Source organism: Periplaneta americana, chromosome 3, assembly GCF_040183065.1.
Source record: "Periplaneta americana isolate PAMFEO1 chromosome 3, P.americana_PAMFEO1_priV1, whole genome shotgun sequence".
Lineage (NCBI taxonomy): Eukaryota > Metazoa > Arthropoda > Insecta > Blattodea > Blattidae > Periplaneta > Periplaneta americana.
In genome coordinates, this window is record NC_091119.1 from 47259949 (window position 1) to 47283324 (window position 23376).

Here is a 23376-nt window from a genome sequence, read left to right on the forward strand (position 1 = left end):
CCAGAGGGGTTTGGCCGGCGCCGTGGATCGTGTCCCGGCATAGCTCAGTTGGTAAAGAGCACTCAGCGCGCAGTGCTGAGAGGTCCTGGGTTCTATTCCGGTGCCGGTACGAATTTTTCTCGTATTTAACAGTAATAAATGATTATTTGTTTTAAGTCTTTCTTGGATATCTTATAATGATTTTTACTATTTGTGCTTTTCATAGATTGAACCATTTAAAAACATCGCCAGTTGACATTAATTTCCATGGTTTGAAAGGCAGCGATAGAAGTTACTTTGAATAATATAAAAAAAAATGTATAACTATTAGTTTTTAGCGCTGACTCGACAAGTGGACACAACTTTACCGACAGTTTTGTAGTAGTTGCTGAATTTGTTACTTGCATAAATGAAACTATTAAACTACAGATTCTCGTGATAAGTGCCTTGATGTGAGAGGAGGATGTAATCAATTATGTTGAAGGATAATGAAGTTTCAGTGAATAAAAATATTAATTTTCATATTTATTTATGAAATGATTTTTAATTTGAAGAGTTCGTGTTATAGACCACTACAAATTCGGTACTTTTTATTTCCTCATTACAGAAAAAATATTTAATCAATGTTGCTTCGCAGTGTCTACCACGATTAAATCTCTTGAAGATCATAGCTAATAGGAAATGGGGATCAGATATCACGACAATGCGTCTGTTTTATAATGCTTATATACGATCAAAATTGACCTATGGATGTGAAATATGGGGAGGAGCATCAGCAACTCATCTACAAAAAATTTCTGTTCTTCAAAACTCAGCCTTAAGATTATTCCTAGGAGTGCCAAAAACCACATCAACTGTTGCCCTAGAAATTGAATGTAATATTCAACCAATCAGACACTATATATTACAAAAGGATCTAAAAATACATTTAAAATTGCAAGCCTCATCCAGATCTCAGATGTTCTTCAAACTGTCAGGTGATATCCTTTGTAATTTCTATAAAATAAAAAAGAAGAAATACCAATCTATATCACAGACACACTCATTGCTAAAACTCCAGTTGTGAACGAAATTCCTCCATGGAAATGGGCGATTCCAGAATATAGCATACAAATTCCAGGAAATCATTCCAAAAATGATCCTCTATACATTCTTAAGTTAGATGCCATGGAACTACTCTGCAGCACATATAAGGATCACCTTCAGATTTATACAGATGGATCTCTAAATCCTAATAATGGGACATCAGGAGCAGGGTATTACAGTATATTCCAAAATATCAAGAAAGTTATTTCATACCATGTTCATCCTCCTCCAGTCTTGACACTGAATTGCTAGCTATTGATGCTGCTCTTTAGTGTGTTACTCAAATGTCTGAAAAATCTATTTGCATACTTACTGACTCCAAGGGGGCTATATTGAATATAATTAAATATGTACCAAACCTATATGCACATAGAATTATTCCAATTCAGAAACAACTAAGTCAACTAAAAGAACTCCAAAAGGAAACAACATTTCAATGGATACCTAGTCATTGTGGTATACCTGGAAACGAGAAAGTCGATAATATTGCAAAACAGGCAACATATTTGCAACCAAGACCTCTTCAAGTGATATCTCTATCCAGTGCTTTTCCTTCAGTAAAGTCTCATTTTACAAACCTATGGATCAACAATTGGCTCTCTTATGACAAAGGCAAAATTTTACAGTCTGTACAAAAGAAACCAAATGACCTGGAAATGTACAAAAACTTGCCCAGACATGTTCAGACACTTTTAACAAGAGCCAGAACTGGTCACATTGTCACTCAATTGTACCTACACCGATTTCACATTTCTGTTAATTCTACTTGTCTGAGGTGTAATAATCATGATGAAGATCTGGAACACATTCTTCTATACTGTCCATCCATAAACCACAAAAGAAGTAAATTAAAATCATCAGTACCAGTTGCAGAAGACACAGCCCTGCAGTATATATTGACAACACCCCAACTCTGGCTACTAGTAACAGGCATCTGTAATGAACACCGATCAAAATACTCCTCATTTCTCGTGAAAAAGAACTGAATAGACTACAGTGGACTATAGTGGACTTGATGTTGTCAGGAAACAGCTGAATACATTAAGAAGATTGATTGATTTCCTCATTACGGAAATTATTGTGATAAATGTTTTCAGTTGGCCTGTAATTATACGAAAATCGATAGTACCTACTTTGAGGGTCAATCTGAAAGTGCAGGTATTTATAGGTAATCAATAGGTCTAATATTTCCTTCAAATTAAGATATTTATTTCATAATGTATACAATTTTTACTTGCATCTTTATATTGGAATTTATGTTAACTTGAAAACATAATTATATCTGCATTTCGTAATGTATTTATGCGACATAGAGGGACAATTTGTCTCTCATTAAGTAGATAACAAATCAGGGCGTTAAGCTGTCAACCAGAGCAGCAGCCCAGGACTTCCCTGTGGGGACATCGCTCCTCCTACTTGCATGTCTTTATTGTTTCAACCAAACAAGTAAATTCCAGTCTCATGACCCAATGATATTTCGTACATATTACACAAATTAACGCAACTTAAGACGAATCGTGCACACCGCTGTGGAGTAACGGTTAGCACGTCTGAACGTGAAACTAGCGGAGTCAGGCTCAAATCCTAGTTGGACAAGTTACCTGGTTGAGGTTTCTTCCGGAGTTTTCTCTTAACTTATAAGGTAGGTCTATACATCGATTCTAGCAAAGTCAGATTTCTTAAAGATTCTGGTGAATAATGTTTTTGCATCATTAGGAAGCTCATTTCTTATAGTTTTCAAAAATATATGAAGTTAGTTCGTCGCCCATACTTTCTTCTCAATACTGACTTACTTTTGTCGCTACTTATAACTCGACTGCTCGCTTCGACTGCACTGTATATATATATATATATATATATATATATATATATATATATATATATACAGGGACATCATTTTATTTTTACTTCAATTTTTATTGTACCTGAGTTTTTGAATGTACGAATGTACTTCACTCCCACCCCTTCTACTAAGGAAGTTCCAACTCCACACAGAACCAAGACCGCAGATAGTAAGCAGTACTGAGTTACTGAGTATAGTACGTTCCAGAAATATGTTCGCGTTTTCCAGTGACGAAAGAGCTTTCAATATTGAATCATATTTTCGCACAGGTACTGTCCGTTTGCCTACGTCGCAACCCGATTTCCCCCACTTGCTTCTGCTCACCCCCTCTGTAAAAGCTGGGCTGTCTTAGCTCTTTTCTGAAAACATTAATTTCTCTTAGGAATTGGACGTTTACGTAATATTATACAGCTGTTTAATTTAACTTAAATAAAAGGGCCTCGTTAAGTAATTAACTGTCACGTGATTTCCTCCCTTTCTACAATCCTGCGGCATAACCACTTGGACGGACAGTAGATAGCATGTCTGAGTAATTTTATATTTTCGGGTCGGGCAGAAGTGAAGATTGAATTCACAGTATGTAGAGTAGGTACAGAATTATTTCAACATGAGTTACTAGTACGAAGGACGAAACTGGCAATTGGAATTAGATGCAATAGTCTATAGTGCGATAATATGCACAAAAGAACTGAAGCCTGTATCGAAATGAACGGCCACCATTTTCAAAATTGTGTTTAAATATTCATATTATGATTATTTTTCAATTTAACTTCTTTCTCTATATTGTACGCTAATGTGCTGTAGACAATATACACTGCATAATGAATACGTTCGCATGGATAACTCACTTCGTGAGTAAAAACACGTATTCTTAATACAGTACTGTACTTTGATTAAAGAAAAACCTAATGAAAATTATCAAACTCAAAATCGTGATATTTCCTAGTTTACGTAAATGGATGAACTACTTTTCTTCCATCCTATACCTAGTAGAGTGATTTGTGTTTTACGCCAATATCATCGAACTCCAGTCTTGGAGGGGGGAGCTAGCGGTGTTTCCGGTTCTCTAAAGGTATAGACAGGTTAATATTAAAAATGTTAGTAAAAATAAAATGATGTCCCTGTATATATATATATATATATATATATATATATATATATATATATATAATTTCATAATTATTTGGACATTTATAACACAAGCGCAATATACTTTCATACCTTACGCCAGTCATGTCAATTGATGCCCATAGCAGCAAGCGCGCGCTTTAGAGCTCAGGAGAGCCTGAGCGCTTTACAGCGGAGAGGAAAGAGACTGACGATAGAGATAGTATATGCCGCTTGGTCGAGCTATATACAGGGATGACCAGCACTGATTCAATAGATAAAGGGAAGAGAACTTATTAAAACTGTGTCCGTGTTAATTTTTAGATTTGTCTGAGAAGTACTTATAAGTGCATTATAAGAATGTAAGTTTTAATTTTAATGCTCATTTTTCACAAGTTTGATTTTTTTTATTCAAAATAAATATTTTCTCAACTTTTTAATACAAAATTGACATTTTTAGATATAGGCCTATGTATTTAGTAGCCTTACAGAATGTTTTCGTAAATCTAATATACCGTAAATATGTAATACTGAAGATAGTGTATTGAAAATTTTGAAAATATTCGCATGGAAATTGTTTGTAAGGAAATGAATTAACAAAGCAACTACTGTTACATTATAAGCAAAAGATACGTGCCCATTTGTTATAAAAATGTCAGCTCTATAGCTTCAGCAGATTTCGAGAAAATAATTTAATATTCTGATGATAGGAAGTTGCTCACCAATATCACCTTAAAAGCATAATGCGATAAGGGTTTTGTTATGGAATATTAGTTACACTTAAAACATATACAGCACCTAGGTAACTTTGCTTTGTACTGTAATATTGTTTTGATTAGTTTATTGATTACTTTTATAATGTTAAAGGTACCACAAATATCAATTCCAACTTATTATGTCATACTCAGTCTCTTTTTTTGGGGGGATATCACTTTCTTTATGAATGATGTGTTTCATCCATTTAGTACAGTATAGTTGTAGGTACTAGGGAGGCCGAGACGTAGATGGGAAGATAATATTAAAATGGATTTGAGGGAAGTGGGATATGATGTTAGAGAATGGATTAATCTTGCTCAGTATAGGGACCAATGGCGGGCTTATGTGAGGGCAGTAATGAACCTCCAGGTTCCTTAAAAGCCAGTAAGTAAGTAAGTAAGTAAGTATAGTTGTAGGTACTACTATGGAATTTATGTGAATATTCCTTCTTAACTTTTTATTATGTTATTAACGTTTAAAACACAACTGCAATATTAAGAAATTGGTGTTAGTACTTTTGTTTTATAGACAACATAGATAATATCAAACAAAAAGAAGCCATATAAAAATAACGACATAAAATTTCATGTTCCGTTTGAAGTTTGTGCACCACTGTTTTCTTAATTCAACAGGCTGCTTATTCATACACACAACCCTTCCTCTTTCCATACTTAGCGGTTGATGCTCGCGCACGACATCAAGGTCAGAAAAATGCGCTTGCTTTGACATCACTGCCTTACGCCATCTTCAGTGTCTGTTGTCTCCTATTTCACTTTTCCGACATTTATTATCCTTCAGACGGACAAAAATTAGACTTCCAATTATTGGGCAAAAGATTTCATTGAGGTATCAGTTTAAAGCTTAAACATGTGGCTATGTTGTAAACTAAATTATTATTTTCAATCGATTATAATTTTATTTCATCCCAAAAATATACAAATACATACATATTTTTTTCCTGAACTGCTTGTATAATGTGACATATTTTGAATGGTTCAAAATAAATAAATAAATAAATAAATAAATAAATAAATAAATAAATAAATAAATAAATAAATAAATAAATAAATAAATAAATAAGTAAATAAGTAAATAAATAAGTAAATAAATAAATAAATAAATAAATTTAGTATGTAATATTATCCATATGTAGGGGATAATTTTGGCCAAAGAAGTTTTTACCCTAGGTCAGTTTCCAATGGAGTTAGGTCGATCCAAAATTTTATTAATGAAAAAAAAATCTTTGGGCCCCCAAATTCGATTTTCAAGTTTGAATTATATAAATTGCTTAGATTACTCCTATAATCATGTCACTAAAGTTTGAAAGACATTAAAGAAGAGATGTGGATTTTTATCCTAAAAGTCGATATAGATACTTTAAGTAAATATAGGGTAACGTTCGACGCTGGACCCTGGACTCATCTCGCTGGCGTTATCATTAAAGCCCGGATTTCTAAACACAATCAAACAGTAAAATAACCAAGCAAATAAGCACGAAAAATGGTGAAAATAAGCAAAAACGAATACACGGATATAGCCTATTATGATAAATTATTTGTTTCGTAGGACTCTTACCTCAGTATTATTATTATTATATTATTATTACTATTATTATTATTATTATTATTATTACATTATTGAATTATTATTATTGAAAAATGTAGGCTATCATTAGAACTCGATTGTTCACACACATTGCTTTTAATCAGTTGCTGGTTTAACTTGCATTTATTTTTAAACCTCTCTTTATGCCGCGTTGTATTAATATGCTGCACAATGTTATATTTTTTCTTCGCAGAAAAACTCTTTTCACACACTAAACAAAATAAGACACTGCCGTCCTCGCTGAAAATATTACTTCCAAACTCATTTATGCATTTGCGTAAGAATGCTAATTGAGATGTTTTTGTGGGTGGCATTCCTTAACTACAAGAGCGAGCAATCTCACACATCTTATTGAAGCAACGCGTGTTGCACAACTTGCACACTGCAGCTTGGAACTCGGGGATTCACCATCCATGCACATGACATTATTCTGATAACACGAAAAGTGCGATAACCGATTGACCTGCGTAGTCGCAGAAGCTTGGCGGGGAATCACAAGGTTCTCTCCTAATTAGAACTACGCAGTATTATTTCACAACATTCTAGGTCATACCCTAGATTTGCTTTCTTACGCATTCGACTGAAGTTAATTTTTTATTAGCCAATAAAAAAGGAAATCAGTGATAAATGACGGCTAGGAGTGAAATATGCACTTTTAAAATTACAGTTTTGGGTAAAATATGCTGTTTTAATTAAAAATCGTAAAGTAAATAAGCAAAAACGTTTTTCTGCGAAATAAGCATTTATAAGTACTAACAAACATAGTTAAAACTGCTTATCTAGGTTGTCTTATGAAGTATAATCTTTCTGTTTATCTTTAAAAGTGTTTAAAAGAATATGCATTTTGCTTAGAAATCCGAGCTTTAGTTATCACTTTCATCTCACTCAGATGCTAGATAACCATAGCAGTTGATAAAGCGTCGTAAAATAACCAGTTAAAGAAAGAAAGATGAATCGTATGCCCGCTCCTCAATTGACCTTGATTTGTCACAGTGTTTCTTGGTTTGGCTTTTCGGACCCGGAACTGGTTTCTGTACAAGACTTGCTTTAGCCCATTATGCGCCCTATATGCGATGATTGTCAAAGTCCGACAGGTGGGCCATCCTGCCTCAGGCCTGAAGGAAGAGTAGCCTGATAATTCCCAAGCCCGAAGCCCCAAGCCTTTTTATATCAGTATCGGAAACACGTACTACACCCAAGATCTCACCCTAATCTATTCTAATCACTGCAGATGGTAGATGAAATGAAGGGAGAGTGTTGGTGAAACGGGAGTACCCCAAGAACGCTTATCTGCAATGTTTTCTTTGCCCACTGCCCTAGCGGGGGATTGAACAAAGGTCGTCTTGATTAAGACCGGCTCGCTAGTGCTTGAACCATAGAAGCGATATCGAGCAGTGTTAATATTTCATGAGCTCTTAGAACAATTTTATTATTTGCTTAAGCAGTATCAACTTGGCTAGTTACATCTGAGAAGCTCATTTTCAAAACGTGAGCTTCCTGTGTCCATGTATGCTTCAAATATAACTCTAAATACAACTCTAATGACTTGACTTCAGAACGCCTTCTAAACCACTAAAATCTTGCGTTAAAAGCGACCATTGGAATCAAACTGACTCTTGTCCACAGCAAATTGGGACAAAATATTAGTTCCAGCTTTAAAGGTCGATTTCTAAAACGAGGTCTAGACGGCCATGGCTTTAAACCGCGTTTGGATTTTTTAAACGAGGTCTTTTTCATCTTTCTGAGCCATGACTTGAAACCATGTTCTGAAGTAGAGACCACGGCTGGAGTAGGTTTAAAATCACGGCTTCACGTATGCAAGATAGAGATAGTAGATCAGCTGGATGATTATCAAAGGAAACTTTGTCTCTACGGGTGTTAAATCCCCGAATTAGAATGATGAGAGACAGGAATAATCCTTTGTAACTATATAACGACGATAATTTCAGGCGAATATTTTGATTTTCGAAGGAATTAATGCAAAATTTAGCAAGAATGCAAAATAATACTCTGCAACGAAATGCAAGAGGCGGCGGGTTGACAATTTTTTACACCTTCTTGTTGCTTTGAGGAAAGTAAGATATGCTCGTAATTATACCTTTATGCCTATAAGACGATATAACTTAATTCTTAGTATTTACAGTAGTTTTAACATTTTATTTAATACTCGAAAATGATGTGGACTACAAGAATATGAAGAAAACGTGATTTTGTCTTCTTATTTTAAGTTTTATGCCACTAGGGCTTTCCACGTAGTATTAATGTGAAAATAAAAAACTATACAACATTTTAGTTTCAATTGAAATTTTAATCCAGTTAAAATTGAGGTTTTTCATTCCCTAGAACCGGGTTTTCAGGTAGTTAATGTTGGTAGTAGTTATGAACAAGTGATAAACTATAACATAAACGCTCAAATTGTGCTAATTATTTGGGCAATATCATTCTGGTACGAAAACCTCCGTTCTCTATTGAATACTAAGTAATGCTAGTATTTTAAACGTGCATAATTATATTCTGTAAATTAGTAAATATAACAATACCTTAGCTGAGAAAAAAAGAACGTGACTTACTACAATGCAATAAAAATATTAATCCCGATGTTCTTTTCTTTCTAATATCGACTGTTTACAAGAATAAAAATCAATTCTTAGCTGCGTTGCCATATATAAAACCCACGAACCTCGTTCGTTTTAGAAATCGCATAAGGATTCAGACCTCTATCGCGGTTTAAAGGCCGAGGTTTGGAACCACAATTTCGTCCGTGTTTTAGAAATCGACCCCTCTCGATCTCTGATTCTAAATGCACCCAACCTCTTCTGTTTCATAATGTTTCTTGCGTAGCTGGTAAGAAATTTTAGACCTAAAAACATTTTTCGTGATTTCCCACAAAGTCATTGGAATGGACAAGGGTCGTTTTGAAAATAAGCTCCTCATCTGAGCCTGCCATGGGATATTGGAAGATAGCATGCATTTTTGTTTCACAGAGGACTCAAGACTTAATCTTTTTGTCTGTTATCAAGTGAAAGAACAGTTGATTCTTACATAAATTTTCGAGCTGATTTCAAATCTGTATAAATCTTGTTTTACCGCATACTGAGTTATTAAATTGTGAGGTAGGCCTATTGAGAGTTATGAAACTTTATCATAAGTTCTTCGTCACCGCTTGACTAAAGTATGTATCTTACGTAACAATGTAACATACGAGTATTTTTGCTCAAGCTAATCTAGTCCCTAACATTCCACTTAATACACAGAGCTCTAACTGAAATTAGATGGTCAACTAGAAATGACCACCATACATCCTTTAATTAATTAATATGTCTAGGTTTGAATGCTTAATTTGGAGCTGATCAGTAATTGAATAATCCCCTGGCCGCGGTACGAACGCTTCAATATCATATATTAAAGAGGTAGATATTGGAAATAAAGTTGAAATTAAAAAAAAAATATGCGGAACAATTAAAAGAACTTTAAAAAAATAAAGTAAGAAAAGATCGATGATAAAATTTTATAAAACTATGGCAGTTCCTGCAGCTCTATATAGTAGTGAAACTTGGACAATGACAAGTAGAGATAAAAGTAGACTACAGGCAGCAGAAATGAGGTTTTTAAGATCAGTTCTGGGAGTCACTAAAAGGGACAGAATCAGAAATGAAGATATAAGAAAACAATTACAGATTTTTAACCTAAATGAAGAAATAGACCACCACAGAAAAAAATGGCTAGATTACGTAGACAGAATGGATGAGAGAAGATACCCAAAGAAAATATTAAATTATATACCAGAAGGAAAACGAAACATAGGAAGACCAAAAAAACGATGGAAAGACCAATGAACTAATAATTTTGAGCGCGCAACAAGCCTTAGTAGGGCTTAATGCATGAAGAAGAAGAAGAAGAAGAAGAAGAAGAAGAAGAAGAAGAAGAAGAAGAAGAAGAAGAAGGTTTGAAAGCTTTAATTTATGGCACGGCACCTTTCTTTCGTCGATGCTATTACTATTACTTACTGTAGGTTCATTGCATGCTGACTTAAGACTGGGAACGGAAACGAGAACGGAAATAATGTTAAAAACACAGAGCCTTCTTCAGTTACAAGCCGGGGCCATACGTCGGCAACACTGTAATTAACTGTCAGCCGGAGGCCGACCATACAGTACATGTGTTTGTGCTAATGCCGATTTTCAATGTAAATTAATGTTACAATATAAGTCTGTGTCGATGGAATTATGTTCGCGGTCGCACCAAACGTTCATTATTGATGTATTATAAACTATGTGCGTGTTGGCAATAAAATCAAGACAATAAATGAAAAAAAAAAAATGGTTGCAGTCTTTGGAAATTTTTACGGTTAGTGATGAGATGACAAAGTAAATATTAAATATTGTATTAACTACATTTTTATAGTCTTACTTGTGGTTTGTGATGTATCAGAATTCTAGCCAAATTGTTGGGTATCGCCTGCTATATCAATAAGGTTACGCCGTTGATTTTCAAGTTCATTGTAAACAGCTGTTTTGTGATCCCATAAAATAAGTTGCAGTTTTGAAGATTCGGAATGTCTGCTATACGTCAGAACTAATGTATAATTTGTAGATGCATACACTCACTTTGTTGGTTTTCAAGGTTTATTTATTAATATTATTCCTTTTGTAATAAATTAGTTATACACACGTTTCTTTTCACTTCGTATTTACAGGATTTAAAGTTCAATAAGTTTACGCTAATTGGCACATACTTAATAGATAATGACGTGTTTTGTTGCGCATGTTGAAGGCATTTCTCTTAATTTTTTCATAGATCTTTATACTTGGCCTTGGCCTATTTAAAATTATATTTTTTAAAATTTATAACAAATAATTTAGGATAACAGTATTGTTATGATGACTGGCGAGTTCAAACTAAAACTGGCTTCCTGGGTATCGGAAATATTTATTGAAAAGCACGACAGATCACATGGAATTAAAATGTAGGCCTATATGATATTCTAGACCTTTCACGTCAGAGGTGAAACAACATAAAGCGACAAAACATTATCAATTTAATGGCCACATAATGGTTAATTGATTTGAATAGGGTATTGCGAAAGTACGTCGTTATTTTATTTATTTTTGGTAGAAGTACATTTCTTTAAGTATTTATATATTTTCCCTAGTACCATCAATTGAAAACACGTATGATTTTAATTTGTTTGAAGTTATAAGTGGCTGTATGCACGTACTTAGGCGGTGTTCTGAAATTCAAATAAAATACCATTTCGGATTCCGTAATAAATTACGTACATCAATACGCTGAATCTTGATCATATGCACTTAGTTTTGTATAAATTAATGTCGAAAATGTATATGTGACAACGAAATCAAAGCACTAAAACGTCAAACGTCATGCCTTTATTTCGCCTCCGCCCGCCTCCACTCTGCGTTGCCAAACCTACCCATGCTCCGGCTTGTAACTAAAGAAGGCTCTGTAAAAACATGTATTTAACAATATTTCCGTTCTCGTTCTCGTTGTCGTTTCCGTTCCCGGCTTATTGTGAACCAGCCTTTACAGAACAGACAACTCCGTTCCTTGTTTTGCAGTCGCAGGTGTGTGACAATCTATTTTGCATTATGTTCATAGATTACTGATTTTGCAGGTGTCATAGTATATACTGCCTGAGTAGCTCAGTTGGTAGAGCAACTAGCTACGGACTGGAAGGTCCGGGGTTCGATTCCGGGTGGTGACGAGATTTTCTCGTTACCAAACTTCTAGAACGGCCCCGAGGTATACTCGGTCTCAAATTTGAGTACCGGGTCTTTCCCGGAGGTGAAGGCGGTCGCAGCGTGGTGTCAGCCACGCCACCTCATTCTAGTGCCGAGTTCAAGAAAGCATGGAGCTCTACCTCCTTGCCCTTCAAATGCTACCTTTACCTTAAAGCTACGGTTTGGCTACGACGATCTTCGTCGAACGAACGTCGCTGACGATTGAAATCGCCAGTGGTCATCGTCAGAGAGTGGTTTCTTTACCGGCGAACTCCGTAGATGGATAGTAAATTGTTTTATATAGTTGACCATGTCTGATCAGCTGATAATATATGTGGATGACAATATGATAACGTTCCAATATAAGTTTTGCCTTGAAAAACAAGTACGGATCTTTAAAGTACCGGCAGTTAATGTCATGTTTAGAAATACAGTAGATATACAGAGAGGTCTTTTAATTCACTGATATTAAGACATCTTGAAAATTAACCCACCAATTTTAAGGAATATTTCAGACTTTCTTCCGAACAATTTTATTTTGTCTTAAGTTCAATTGAAAATGATATTGTAAAATTATCCACAAAATTTATTCACAAACAATAAGCCCAGCTGAAAGATAAGCATAACTTTAACATAAAAACCAATTATATAAACACTTTATTTTTACTTTTAACAATGTTATTTTTTTTTTTCATTTAGGAGCATTTATTTAGGGCATAATGTTACAAATAAAAGAAATAATGTGAGGAGGTTGTTGCACTTCTCTCCTTTGCTCGGAATTCCACTTCACTTACTATTTCACACTCTAACGTTTGCTTCAGTAGCTAAATCTGCCGCATCGTGTATGTATCCTTCAATTATGAATCACATTACTCAATTGTATTAAAAGTTCTGGTTGTTACAAAATATAGATTTGTTATTGTTTACGTTGGTTCTTCTTTTTGGCTCATGTCGAACAGGGATTTGTGTTTAATCAATTAATATCTCGTCTTCATTAGTGGAGAAATTGCAGAAAGATTTCTGTTTTACCGCCATTATGCTATGTATGATGTATAAATCACATGTTATTAAATGATTTAATTCATGACCTACTGTAATTTTACAGTTGGTTTCTCGGCGATGATCGCCAGGTTTTTGCCTCCAAGGCAAACGCCGACGATGTTCGTCGAGCCCAGCGACGTTCGTTGACGTTCATCGCCGTAAGGAAACCATGCACATTCAAATCAACGGGACAATCCCAGCGAAGATCGCCAGCGATGATCGTCGGCGAAGATCGCCGTAGCCAAACCGTAGCTTTAATGTGGTTAATTCATACAGTGTCTTTTTGCAGCCACTACATGTCTGTAACAGTATAAATGTAACTTATATAGGGGCTTGTATTTTAATCTTTCAAAAAAATTGAAAATAGTCGTACAAATACGTTTACGATTCAACGCTGGGTCGAACAGAAATAGTCGTATGTGTGGCAACACTGTCCTAGCGTAGAAGAAATCTTACAGGGGTCAGTGTTATAAAAAGCCAAGGCCACTGTCTGGCGGGGAATCCCTCGCCTTCTTCCAGTGTTGCCAATTTAGCGACTTTATCGCTAAATCTGGCGACTTCAACTCTTTTTTGGCGCCCATTATTTTAACATTCCCATTGCTTAAATAGGAAATTACCGATTTTTTCAGCATCCTATATTGACAAAAGTAAAACTTTCTTTATTGATAATAAGAATCTAGTGACTTTTGAACTAGTGTCTGGCGATTTTCCGTACACTACAGTTGACAACACTGCTTAATGTTGGCAGTTGTGCTCCTGCTCCTTGTCTACGCCAGCGCTTGTTAGTGTGAAGCAATGCAGTGAGTGTGAGAAATCATTCTGTGCGTACGAATACATTATAATTATTTATCAGTGTAGCTGCGATTTATTTCGTAAAAGTGTGTTGTGGAATCACAAGAACTGTTGACATTGCAATAATGCCAGAATCGTAACAGCGGTAATTGAATCTGATTTGTGATTACAAAAAGGTAAAGTTATTCCCTTTATAGATGCCATGGAGATAGGATTACCAGACGTCCAGATTTCAGCAAACATGTCCTACTTATTATGGGTGTGTCCTGTGTCCGGCGAGGCATTGTATGAAAGTCAGAAATTGTCCTGCATTTTTCTCTCGTAGGCTAAATTCTCAGTGGAAAAAATAAGAGAAATCGGTCTATATCTGAAGTTCATAAGTAGAGTTTTTTTTTTAATATTGGTCGTTTAACCTTTCCGGTTAATAGGTCTTACATATAAATGTCTGTAGGGGAGGGGACGATTCTATGAACCACGCACAAACATCGACACATTTGTGGACCTCCCCTAGCCTGGCGTCGGGAGAACGAAAGGCTTCCACTGAGTCACTCACAGGAGGCGGCCAGATGAAGGAAGTGCAGCTTAAACAGCGTAACCACCCAACCCTGCCCATTAAATGTGTCAACAGTCAGAAAATTAAATAAGGTATAAATTAAACTAATTTATAATCTGTACTGTTAAATGGTAAATTTAATTAATGGTTATTAACATTTTGTATCAATTTTATTCTTTACTAATAATAACAGGAAATTATAGGCCTACATCTTGATTACACAAGTTTTAACACTATATCACTTCGGAATATAAAGTATATACTGTATATGCTTTCACGTGTTAATCGACTAGGTTACCTTGTTGACTAGTTTCAGCCTATGGGCTTTCCTCAGAACTGGGTGGTCTTCGCGCCTTCTGATTTCGTTTCCTGTGGGGGCGTGTTTCTGTAGTGTAATGTGGATTCAAAAAGTGTGTGTGTTCTGAAATTGAGCTGTGTGTTGAGGATTTGATGGAGGTGTGTATTTTCTATATTTCGTATTGTTCTAGTGTGTTTAGTTTCAGGTTTTTCGATTGAAGATGTAGAATTTCCATGTCTGTGTCTATGTTACTGTAGGTGTGGTTGGCATTTGTGATGTTTTCTGCGTATGTGGAAGTGTTGTGTGATTTGGTTATGGCTGTGATGTGTAACATGTTTGAATTGATCTGCCTGTCTGCTCTATGTAGAAGTTTTTGCAGGTATTGCGTTTGAGTTTGTATACACCTGTGTGGTTATATTTGTTTGTGTGTTGAGATGCTTTTGTACTTTATTAGGCCTAGCCTATATAAAAAATTGAACATAAGCGTAACGTCATCTGTTACGTTATTACTGTATATCCTGTTTTTTTTGTGGAAAGTCCTGTTTTTTTCAGATAAAATGCCCTGCTTTCCATTTTTTTCATGTGGCAATCCTACATGAAAGAGCATGAGGAGGATGGAGATGGAGTTCCAAGCTCAACCTCGGCACTGTTACTTGTGAGTAGGGTTACCCGATGAAAAAAAAAAGTGAATGAAAAGCAGAACATTTTATTTAAAAAGCAGGATTTTCAACAAAATAGCAGGACATGATAATGTGACAGGTGACGTGACGCTTATGTTCAATATTTTTTTATATTAAGGTAAATTGTTAGTAGTGATATACGATAAAATTGATACAAAACTGTTAATAATATATTAAGTAAATTAACTATTTAACTGTGCAAATTGTAATTAAGCTCATACTTTGTGTAATTTTTTTATTTCTGTTACTTTTCTGATGAGCTATTTTGTTTCGACAAGGAATACTAAATTGTACAATCATAAATAATGGACTCCAGATAAAAATGGTTTCTGCCTTTGGTTCGCTAAGACTTGAAAAAGAGGGGGAAAACAGATCAATTTCTGGCCGCTGCAGGACATACCCGGCGAAATTCGGACATCTGGTAATCCTATGTTTTGAGGAAATAATAGGTGATGACTAGGGTCGTGACATCGGTATTTGTATCAGTTTGAGGTCGATTGAAAATGAACACACGACACCGGACGTGTTTCAAGTACAGGCAGCGGAAGCGAATTTGACACACGCCTGAGCAAGCACTTTCCGTGTTTTGTGTACGATTATTGCGTATTATAAAATCAAGACAATACAATCATTGCATATAAAGGTAAAAGGAGTCATACAGATGTTTGACGGAAAGGATGCAGCTTCCATAAGTAATGCACAAACTCTTCTTGGTGACACGACCCAAATAATAATAATAATAATAAAAAAACAGTGTGAATATATTTAATCTAATTTTGGATTTATCCGCTCTACAACCGAATGTCTCGAAAAGACTGGCGTGAAATTGGAATAAATTTCGATAGTAAATAATCTCATCTCAAAAGTGAATGATCTGTAAGATGATATAAGCAAAAAGGTGTGTGCGAAAATGAACACAGTAATAAAAAAAAAGTGGATTCAATGCATTATGCAAAATTGCAAGAGTTTTGTCAGATGAAAAGTGCGATTGTTATCAACTTGATGTAGAAATGGATGATGTGAAATATTTTATATATGCGCCCTTCGTTTCAGCCGATGTCGAACGCAGTTTATTCGGATACAGAGTTATACTATCCGACACTCGGCGGTCATTTTCATTTGAAACTTTGAAAATTAATGTTGTTGTTTATTGCAGCAGCAATCGAAACCAAGCAAACAACATGCAAGAAAAGTAAGGTACAGAATAGATGTGATAAATAAATTAATGTAACAGCTAAATAAAGGGAAAGCAAAATTGTACGCCATATACGTTTTCGGCTTTCTAAAACTGTAATGCAAAAATCTAAATGTATTTTGAAAAATCAGACTTATGTTTTACCACATTTGTGAAAATTTAAGTATGATTTCCAACAATTATTCTCAACCTCACCGCAGTATTTTAATTATGTTCAGTGTCACCAAACTGTATGATATATTTTCGTATGATAACTGTCATCCAAGACAGCTATGTAGGCTTAGTATTGCCCTAGATCATATATACCCAAGATAGGTCGGCCTTATAGACTTTGAAGTTAACAACTTTTGTCAGGTTTACTACGCTGCCATCTAGTTGTTACATAAGGAGTCACGCCATAATTCCCATTTGAATTGCATTAGCGACTGCACTGCCATCTCGTGTTCGTTTACGGCGGACGGGTGGCGGTCCTGGCGGTTGTTCTCTTCAAAGTGCAAACAATTTTAACATAGCGATGACCTATCTGTTACATATATGATCTAGGGTATTGCATAATAGTTTGCTTGTATTCTACCAATCTTGAGTGGATGAGCTTTATACTTTGTATGTGTATCGTAAGATCGCTACATAATTTCTTGGGTTGTAGTTTCCGGGATGCAAGGAGATAGTCCTTTGACTAGCTCCAACTCACAGAACGTTAAACACATTTCTAATCAATTGCTTACAAATCATTTTTAATAATGTACTGTCAATATAGATATCCAAAGTTCGTTACACTACAGCTATCACAACTAAAGAAGCGATTTGTGACGTCTACAAGGAAGATAAGAGCTCTGGGTCTGGCGCAGCGTTGCAGCTGGCAGCTTACCCTCCCGTCTGCCAGAGGCGGACAGTAGTCGGGCGTTACTTTTAAGCATGGAAAAATGTGTTTACATTACGATTACAACTGAGCTATGTATCAATATGACGAATTCAGTTTCTGTTGGATGTTCCAAGCGGGCAGTGGGTAGAAGGGAGTTCAAAAATAGAAGTGTTTGCACTGTCTACTTACTTATCTTACTTCCGCTACAAGAATAGGCTATTACTCTGTTCCGTCTCGAAGATCTTCCCATTGTAATCCAAAAAAGAAGGAAAAAAAAAAACTTGGCACGCTCTTAGAATGGTCCCTTATATAAAAAAATGCACGTGGGCAAGGATCTCTCAATTGGTTGCGCACCAAAGTACACCAGTGCACAATTAGTAATATTAATGAATAATTTATAACTTCATATTTGTATTTACATATCGTCGTTGTTCCTACAATAACTCCTATGTGACATATTTATCGATTTTCAGATTTTTTCTCTATTAAATAACTTAAATAGTGATACAGCAAATAATAAAATATCCTATATGTAATTATATTTCTTTGTTTCGAAAATGTAAGAATTCACAGTCTCCTATGTACGGCTGCCATAGGATGAATAGATGTGTTTTTCCGTCCTTCTGAAAGATTTTATATTTTGCACATAGGAGTTATTGCAGAAACGACGACGATATATTTGTATTTATACAGTAATTAACAATTATTTTACTTACCGTAATTATAATTTATTAGGCCTATTATATTATTTTTAAATGCATGTCCATTTTCAACACTGACCTTCTTATACTGTGCTGTGTTACCACGCCCAGAAATATTACGCGCGAATGAACCACCAATAAAATATTAGAAACGACCACGTGCTTTTGTTGATATGAGGAACTATTCTAACAGCGTGCCTAGCTGAGCGTAGGTTGTAAACTTGCTTACATAGTTGAACACAGGGTGCGAATTAAGATTTCTGCTGAGGGGGGGGGGATAGAATCCTAGATAAAGAATACCATACAGTATATAAAATTATTATTGTCCTCATTCGATACGGCTCAACGCTTGGTCGCACTGAGTTGCTTGTCTTGCATCTTGGTCATAATAATAATTATATCCATGAGCAGACTTAAGATAAGATGTGTAATTCCTAAGTTATTGATTGTTGTCAGCTTGCCGGTGATGATAATACATCAATATTATTTTCTTTGCTTACTTTATACTGTACTTTATAAAATATACTTGTATTAAAACAATTATATTTTGTGACGAGAGGATAAAAGTTATCCCTGGCAGGGATATTAATATGAATTTATGAGGGGAGGTAACTTTCCATCAGGAGGAGAAATCCCCCCCATCTCCCCCGTTAATTCGCACATACAACTGAAAGTGTGTCATTCTCTGAATTTTTCACTAAACGGCTTTTACAGCTTCGATTACGGTACCTCTGTGTTAAGTTGTTTCACTTTGTTTTCTTTCTGTACAGTTGTCAAAAGAAAAAGTGGCCGCTCTCTTGAAGCAAAGTTCCCTTCGGGTATCTTCGCTACAATTCGGAGACAGGCGATGTTACACGTTGTTGGACCACGTTGCCTGTTATCTACAGTTATAATTAAAGTTTCCTCTGTGTTAGTTGATAGCGCAAAGGTAGCGTTCCGGCCTCTTATTCGTGAGGTCCTGCGTTCGAATACACCGTCGTGCTTTTTATGTTATTTTTTATTTTGTTTTTGACATAATATACATAATTGTTCCTTTCTATTTTACGATTATTTTAGTAATTATCATCAGGTTCATTAATGTATTATGACATGACTTTATCATTATGACATTGTGGCTGTAAATGGAAAGAAAAAATATTTTACTGTCAAAAAATTTTCGTTCGTGGCATAAATAAAACAAACTTACTGCCTCTATGTAAGAACATTCAAAGAATTAAGCGTTCAAAAAACAAAACAAAAAGCTACGATTCAATATTTAGTCTATCTTCCCCTTATCTCGATCACATCTTGCAGTCGAGTGGGCATGGAATCGACTAGTCTTTGCAAATAATGACTGTTCCTAGACACGACATTCCAGGCATTCTGAACAAACATACATACATAAGTGTTCTGCCCATGGGCAGGTCTTTCATTGCAAACCCAGCATTTTCCAATCTTTCCTATTTTCTACCTTCCTCTTGGTCTCCGCATATGATCCACATATCCTAATGTCATTATTCTTCCCAACCAGAGACCCAACCAATTCCTTTTACTCTTTCTAATCAGTTTCAGCATCATTCTTTCTTCACCCACTTTTTCCAACACAACTTCATTTCTTATTCTGTCTGTCCACTTCACACGCTCCGTTCTTCTCCACATCCACATTTAAAATGCTTCTATTCGTTTCTCTTCATTTCGTCGTAATGTCCATGTTTCTTCCCCATACTATGCCACACTCCACATAAAGCACTTCACTAGTCTCTTACTTAGTACTTTCTCCAGAGGTCCGCAGAAGATGCTTCTTTTTCTATTAAAAGCTTCCTTTGCTCATGTTTGCAGTTTTTCTTGAGAAGGATAAATGCGATAATTTCCCGTTGCGTTCCGCACACCGCTGTCTCTTTCGCATCTTATTAGATCCCACCCAAGCGTGCAGATGAGGAGAGTGGATTTGACTAATTGGACCCTCTGGACTTCACCAAAATTCACCGCAAGGGTTAAATATTAGTCCTATCGGGATGTTTGACCCGATCAGAGACTGGGAACTCCCAATTAGCCTTTGTCCCCCGCATCCTGGAGTAGCTTCTACAAATCATCAGAAAATCTTGGAGGGGGATTGGGCCAATTTTTCCGCAAATGTTTCCACGCTTTTGTGCCCTCGTAGCTCAGCGGAAGAACGTCGGAATTTAGATGTCAACGTCTCAGATTCAATTTCTCATCACTCCTTTTCATTTTATTGTGGTTCAAGATAGTACAATGTAATAATATAAAAAGGAAAACTAATACCAGTATTATGCAACTGTATTGTTCCAAACCTAATATTAAATTTATGTCATTTAGGCTATATCGCTAAAGAACGGTAAGTGAGTATAAATTATAACTTAAATATCATTTATGTCGCTAAAGAACGATAACAATATAAATAACTTGAATATTATTTATACAGTATCACGATAACAGAACGATAACAGAATATAAATGATAAATATTGGTTTGTTTAATTAATATAATATATTATATCATATATATTTAATTATTTAAATATAATAACCTATTTTACAAAGAAAAATGGTTATTTGTATTATAATAATTACTTAGGCCTACATAAAATACAGATTATTTATATCGCGAAAGAACAATAACAGAATATAAATAACTTGGATATTATTTATAACGCTAAAGAACGAAAACAGAATATAAATGATAACTTCAATATTATTTATATCGCTGAAGAATGATAACAGAATATAAAAACGTGAGTATTATTCATATCTTTAAAGAACGATAACAGAATAAAAATGATGACTTGAATATCATTTATATCTCTAAAGAACGATAACAAAATACAAAAAATTATAACTTGAATATTATTTATATCGCTAAAAGAACGATAACAAAATATAAATAACTTGATATCGATAAAGAACGATAACAGAATATAAATGATAATTTGAATATTATTTATATCGCTAAAGAACGATTACTTACTTACTGGCTTTTAAGGAGCCCGGAGGTTCATTGCCGCCCTCACATAAGCCCGCCATCGGTCCCTATTCTGAGCAAGACCAATCAAGTCTCTATCATCATATCCCACCTCCGTCAAATCTATTTTAATATTATCCTGTCGACCTGGTTGGCGAGTTGGTATAGTGCTGGCCTTCTATGCCCAAGGTTGCGGGTTCGATCCCGGGCCAGGTCGATGGCATTTAAGTGTGCTTAAATGCGACAGGCTCATGTCAGTAGATTTACTGGCATGTAAAAGAACTCCTGCGGGACAAAATTCCGGCACATCCGGCGACGCTGATATAACCTCTGCAGTTGCGAGCGTCGTTAAATAAATCATAACATTTAAATCATAACATTTTAAATATTATCATCCCATCTACGTCTCGGCCTCCCCAAAGGTCTTTTTCCCTCCCGCCTCCCAACTAACACTCTATATGCATTTCTGGATTCGCCCATACGTGCTAGATGCCCTGCCCATCTCAAACGTCTGGATTTAATATTCCTAATTATGTCTGGTGAAGAATACAATGCGTGTAGTTCTGTGTTGTGTAACTTCCTCCATTCTCCTGTAACATCATCCCTCTCAGCCCTATATATTTTCCTAAGCACCTTATTCTCAAACACCCTTAACCTATGTTCCTCTCTCAAAGTGAGTTTCACAACCATAAAAACAACCGGTAATATAACTGTTTTATAAATTCTAACTTTCAGATTTTTTGACAGCAGACTGGATGATAAAAGCTTCTCAACCGAATAATAACAGGCATTTCCCATATTTATTCTGTGTTTAATTTCCTCCCGAGAATCATTTATATTTGTTACTGTTGCTCCCAGGTATTTGAATTAAAATTAATTAAGAACGATTAAAAATAAAATAAAAACTGGAAGAAGGCCCGAACGTACAATCTTCTAATCATTAAACAAGCACTCTACCGCTGGTCTACGAGACTCAGACATGGAATAATTCCATAGTTCCGGAATTTCTTCTACAAGCACATGCATTGTGTAACATCGTCGTGACCCGAAGTGGACTTAGAAAATTTTCACTGTTCAGGAGTGCGGCTACTTTTTTTTTGACAACTGTACAACAACTAGTTTCATTTTTCACGTACGGTATTAAATGTAGTGTCCTGTTGTTCAGATTTGCGTATCTAGTCACATTAAACTTTACCTATGTTGAAATTCATTTTAAAAATTTTAATTTTGAGCTGGCTTTTGGTAAAATTTTAAGAGAATCCGGATTGGTTCTACCGGTAAGTGAGAAACTGCAGGCTCGAAGATCCCTAGTTAAAGTCCAAGTGAAGATTCGATTTTTCATTTTTCATTTAAAAAATTGAATACCAGACCTTTCCCTGGTAAAAGACAGTCGAAACGTCGTGCTGACCATAATCTACTACTTCTAGTGCCGAGGTTTAATATAACTGTGTCAAACACGTCAATGAGACGCAGAAATATAGGGCTGCCATGATTTAGTCCACACCTGTGGAGTAACGGTTAGCGCGTCTAGCCGCGAAACCAGGTGGCCCGGGTTCGAATGTTATGTTTTATTTAACGGCGCTCGCAACTGCAGAGGTTATATCAGCGTCGCCGGATGTGCCGGAATTTTGTCCCGCAGGAGTTCTTTCACATGCCAGTAAATCTACTGACATGAACCTGTCGCATTTAAGCACACTTAAATGCCATCGACCTGGCCCGGGATCGAACCCGCAGCCTTGGGCATAGAAGGCCAGCGCTATACCAACTCGCCAACCAGGTCGACCCCGGGTTCGATTCCCGGTCGGGGCAAGTTACCTGGTTGAAGTTTTTTCCGGGGTTTTTCCTCAACCCAATATGAGGAAATGCTGGGTAACTTTCGGTGTTGGACCCCGGACTCATTTCACCGGCATTATCACCTTCATCTCATTCAGACGCTAAATAACCTAAGATGTTGATAAAGCGTCTTAAAAATAACCTAACCCATGATTTAAATATTAGGTTACGGTACCTTGTTGACTAGTTTCAGCCTGTTGTGGGCTATCTTCAGAACTGATCTGCCTCTCTGTCCTATGTAGAAGTTGTTGCAGGTATTGCATTTGAGTTTGTATGTGTGGTTGTATTTGTTTGTGTTTGAGTTGCTTTTGTAGAGTGTTTTTTGTTCTGTATGCAATGTTGTAATTTA

The 23376-nt window shown here is 35.7% G+C and overlaps 1 protein-coding gene across 3 annotated transcripts in view; it reads left to right on the forward strand.

Moving 5' to 3' along the window:
- The window catches only part of LOC138696019 (E3 ubiquitin-protein ligase Siah1-like), a 54065-nt gene that overhangs the window by 4908 nt on the left and 25781 nt on the right, over positions 1-23376 (forward strand). Inside the window, exon 1 of one of the 3 annotated variants that reach the window (XM_069820492.1) lies at positions 13933-14123. The exons of 1 other annotated variant lie outside the window; for it this stretch is intronic. The gene's annotated coding sequence lies outside the window, so the exon portion shown is untranslated. Of the gene's footprint in view, positions 1-13932; positions 14124-14152; positions 14593-23376 lie in introns of those variants that run through there. One more of the 3 variants, XM_069820494.1, reaches the window with a different exon arrangement.